The 4,953-nt window shown below is 38.1% G+C and overlaps 1 pseudogene; it reads left to right on the top strand.

Moving 5' to 3' along the window:
* Nucleotides 1-2,232: 2,232 nt before the first annotated feature.
* The window catches only part of LOC102256065, a 133,795-nt pseudogene continuing 131,074 nt past the window's right edge, over nucleotides 2,233-4,953 (top strand).

Raw genomic sequence — 4,953 nt, 5'->3', positions numbered from 1 at the left:
AAAAAGGTATTTCTGGTAAAGGTCTCTTCCAGGTACAGGGCTTGTATCTTTCTTCTTTTAGGCAGTTAAGGGAGCGGTAAAAAGCTTTTCCTGAATCACATGGGTCTTCATTGCCTTAAACTCAACAATCCACCCAATACAGACAGGGTGTGAAGGAGACAGATAGTAAGAGAGTCTGCTGATTCTTAGGAGATATCATTAAGGATGTGTTGATTCTGGGTCAGGAGGAGCTTAATTCAACGTTTAGGAGCCTGGAGTAAGGTGAGAAGCTTAACTCATTTTTAAGTTGCATTATGAAAATTTATTTACTTAAGAAGCTTTGTTTCAATTGATCAGTGAGAACAAACAGCTCAGCTAACCTTATTTATGAGGCAAAGCATGTTTCTTTGCAGCTAAGTTAGCACATCTTTTTGAAATGGCTTTTTTCAGACCCCTCAGAAGCAAAACTACCTAGACACCACCTGGAAGAGAGCACATAATCTTACCTATGGTGTGAGTCAGTCCCCACCTTGCTTTCTCAGACCTTCATGTAATCTTCCGTACATTCCCTCCTTCATTCAGAATGCATAAAAGAACTGCCGGCTGCCATATTAGGACACATCTGTTGGCCATTTGTCTGTTTTCTTGGGAGAAATGTCTTTTCTCCCCATTTTCTAATTCATTGTTTTTTGATGGGTCTTGATTTGTATGTGTTCTTTATATATTTTAGATATTAAGCCCTTGTTGGGGCTGTTGTTTGTAAATATCTTTTCCCATTAGGTTGGTTGCCTTATTTTTTGTGATAGTTTTGTTTCCTTGTAATGTACTTATCTGCCTTTGTTTTTAGGGTAATTCTGGCCTAAATAAGTTAATTTGCAGGTGTTCCCTCCTCCTTATTTTTAGGAAGAGTTTGAAAGAGTTGGTTATTAATTCTTTAAATGTTTGGCAGAATTTGCATTTGAAGACATCTGTTCCCATGGTTTGTTGTGTTTAGGAATATTGCTTATCAACTTAATCTCCTTATTATAAGTCTGTTCAAATTTTATATTTCTTTGTTATCATCCTTGGGAGGTTATATGTTTCTAAAAATATATCCATTTTTTCTAGGTTACCCAATGTTCATAGTAGTATCTCATGATTCTTTGTATTTCTTTTTTTCAAATTAAAAAACACATGAATATACTTGCTATCTCTTGACTATATAGCTTGAATTTATAATAGTACAGTTAATAAAACATTGAATTATAATGTCCCCACTTATTTTTTTGATTCTTTGTATTTCTGTGGTACTAGTTAAAATGTCTCCTCTTTTAATTCTGCTTTTATTTATTTGAATCTTTATTTTCCTTACTAATCCTAGCTAAAGATTTGTCCATTTTGTTTATTTTTTCAAAAAGCCAGCTGTTCGTTTCATTTTTTTCATTTCAATTATTTAAACTCTGATCTTTGTTTTTCTTCCTTCTGCTAAGTTTGGACTTAGTTTCTTCTTCTTTTTCTAGTTATTGGAAGGAGGTATTAAGGTAGGTTGTTTAAGATTTTTCTATTTTCCTAATGTATGTACTTATCACTACAAACTTTCCTCTCAGAACTGCTTTTGAAGCATCCAGAGATTTTGCTTATGTTGAGTTTTCATTTTCATTTGTTTCAAAATATTTTTTATCGCCTATTGATTTTACTTTGATTAATTGGTTGTTCAGGAATATGTTGTTTAGGTTTGTGTTCTATCCTATGATCACTCCTGGAGAATATTTTAAGTGCACTTATTAGTGCATGCAATGTTCTATAACTGTCTATTTGTTTCATTTTATATCATGTATGTTTCAAATCCAATGTTTTTGTTGGTATTTTCTGGAAATAAAAACTAACAGATTACATTAGCATTGGGAGCATGCTTCTCTCTTTGTCCTTACGTTGCATGAGAATTAGAACAGCAAAGCAGTTAATGCACTTTTCTGAGAAAATCACTGATCTGCAAATTGTGCCCATGTCTCCTCCCAAATTCTATCTCTATCCTGTTTGTGATGTGTGTGTTTTATCTTGTGTTCACCCTAAACCTCATGGAGTCTCTCTCTCTCTCTCTCTCTCTCTCTCTCTCACACACACACAATTAGTCTTCTAATTACAGTAATATTAAAAAACAAAAATCTCAATAAAAATAAATAGACATAATTTTTTTATTCAGCTGATTTTTTAGAAAATCCAAATGTGAAACTACCTTTTTACATCCTTCTTGGGGTATAAATTCAGGCACCTCGACCACAGCAGAGCCCAAGTCTCAGTGGGAGGTCAGAGTCAGCAGCTTACCAGGCTCTGGGAAGGAACCTCCTCTCCATGCAGGGCTCTCCTGGAGTGATCTGAAGACAGGAGCTGACCTCAAGGAGGCAGGTAAATGCCTGATTTAGATTGTATCTAAATGTCCATCCTAGATGGCACTGGTGACCTCCCTCTAGTTAAGCTGTTACATCCTTGTTTTATGGCCCCTTGTAAATTGGGAGTATTTAGGTCAGGGGTCCTCAAACTACGGCCCACGGGCAACATGCAAATACAAATATTGTATTTGTTCCCGTTTTGTTTTTTTACTTCAAAATAAGATATGTGCAGTGTGCATAGGAATTTGTTCATAGTTTTTTTTTTTTTTAAACTATAGTCCGGCCCTCCAACGGTCTGACGGACAGTGAATTGGCCCCCTGTTTAAAATGTTTGAGGACCCCTGATTTAGGTAAATAGCTCTTGCAAGACCAGATAATTAAGGAAGGGGCAGTGACTTCAGGAATGTATGTGCATTAGGGACATTGATTAATTTAGGTCCAGAGTCCAGCTGCTAGTCTCCTACATTCTTTCACAAATGGAGTTAATTACCAGCTAGCAAGAGAGTGCAGTAGAAAGCAGGTTACTGGAACAAATTCAGATTGCTAACCCCAAAATATCTTATGCTCCCCATCAGCAGGATTATTGCAGTTAGGGAAGGAGGCTCTGGCGATGTGGAAAACAACCCAGCCATAGAGCTGCAAGCATCTCACAGGCCACGAAGAAAGGAACTGTCTTCACCAGGAAGGATCAACAAGGTTCTGCTGCAAAGAACAGGTGAGGTGGTAGTGGGGTAATCAGAGAACGTTTTCCCCTGAGGTTTGCTGACTCTTAGGCAGGATCTGTAAGGAAGGGTTGTTGGTTGGGTCACAAGGAGGGTGGGTGAAAGTTCAGAGGACTAGAGAAAGGAGGGAAGCTGAGTTAAGGTTTACTTTCAAGCAGTTTATTGTGATTGATCAGTGAAGGCAAACAGCTCAGTTCATCTTTATTGAAGCAAAATAATAATTAAATGATCTGTGTCTGGCCTCAATAAGTGAAAAGGGACATTGGTGAGTCTTATCTCTAAGTCATAAGGGTCAGGGTGCTTCTGTGCAGTAAGCCATGTGTTAGGGGAAATTCCAAAAGTCTAAATTCAGGTTTGATTCTGAAGAACTGACCTGTAGCCTTATTCAAATTCATTAGAGCTTTAATAGGAGAAACTTACATCCATGGGCAAAGCAGCTGCTTGCTCCCAGTGGTGGCTGGCAGGGAATAAATCCACACCCTGCAAGGACAGGGTCTCTTCTCCATAGGGGTTAACAGTGAAAGCATATGGTGGGTATCACATAGGTCACCAGAAAGAACAATGCATTTCCAAGTTAACAGATAACACCCACACTCTGTACCTTCATTAACCTCCTTCCTGGGGACATGACCTTTACCTTTGGGTGGCATTCCAGCTTTCTGGGTCGTCAGCAAACCTGAGGCTACAGAGTTAAACAGGGACAGAGGGTTAACATTTTCTACACCCTTTACTGCTGGAGACATATTACACCCCCTTCTTCCCTTCCAGTTTTGTTGACTGGTCTAATCAAATTGACAGAAAACAGATTAACAGGAAAAACCCAAATGTAATTACATATATACAAGAAACCCTCAAAACACATGAAAACTCAAAGGCAGTCAGGCAATTGAGGCTCATACACCATCCTGAGCTAAGGAGAAGTGTGTAGGAGTATGGTGCTTTAAGGGGCAGAAGGACAGTTCACAGGACGATGAGAAGAGCAAATGTTTGGTGAAAAAATGTTTGCTGTACTAGGCAAATAAAGTCTTTTTATATATGTATAAAGTTATCTCTGGTGACAGCTCTCTTCCTGGTATAGACCCCCTATGTAAAAAAAAATGGATTTAAGAAAGAAGTTAAAAGCTTTTTGTGAGTGGGCTGGGTTTTAATTTCCTTCATCTTAAAATAATTCACTTGCCAAATTGGCACATGTATTCTGTATCATCTCAATATACAAGATTAAGACAACTGTGAGGTTGAGGAAAGATGGCAAAGTGTAGATTCTAAGAGAAGAAACTGAGCTAGGAAGTAGGAAGAGGAAAAAGAGTGGTTGTGGAAGGAACTGGGTTATGGTCAGATTATGAGAGACCTTGAAGGCCATGGCCAGGTAATGTGTTCATATCCTAAACCAATGAAGAGTTTTCAAAATTTTGTAAACAAATGATTTAAATATGAGTTTCATGATGCAATGTCCACAATGGACCACAGCAGGGAGAGAGATAACAGATTCAACAGCTTTTCATACAAATCAGTCAAATAAATAGAACAAACTAATGCCCAATGTTCAATAAGTATCCTACAGGAACTTATTTAGGGGGAGAAATGAGAAAAATGGGATTCCAAGACATTAAAGGTGACTCCATCACCATTTCCCCCATCAGTAGTGGATGGATACCCCAAAAAGGCTAGAGCCAGGAAATTTGGATGAGTTTCTAATTCAATAAGCCATTCTACATCCTTATCCAACATATCCAAAGAGCATCTACAAATACAAAGGGAATAATAATGTGACTGGACAGGAATGGGCCTGGATAGCCTAGAGCAAGTCTGCCTCAGGCCAGCCTGTAGTGTGTGGGTGCTTGACTTTGTATAGAAAAGATTTCACAACACGAGTCCAGGTGATT

Source organism: Myotis brandtii, unplaced genomic scaffold (genome assembly GCF_000412655.1).
Source record: "Myotis brandtii unplaced genomic scaffold, ASM41265v1 scaffold746, whole genome shotgun sequence".
Classification (NCBI taxonomy): Eukaryota; Metazoa; Chordata; class Mammalia; order Chiroptera; family Vespertilionidae; genus Myotis; species Myotis brandtii.
Note: the sequence above shows the minus strand (reverse complement) of the source record. Positions and strands in the feature narration are given on the sequence as shown.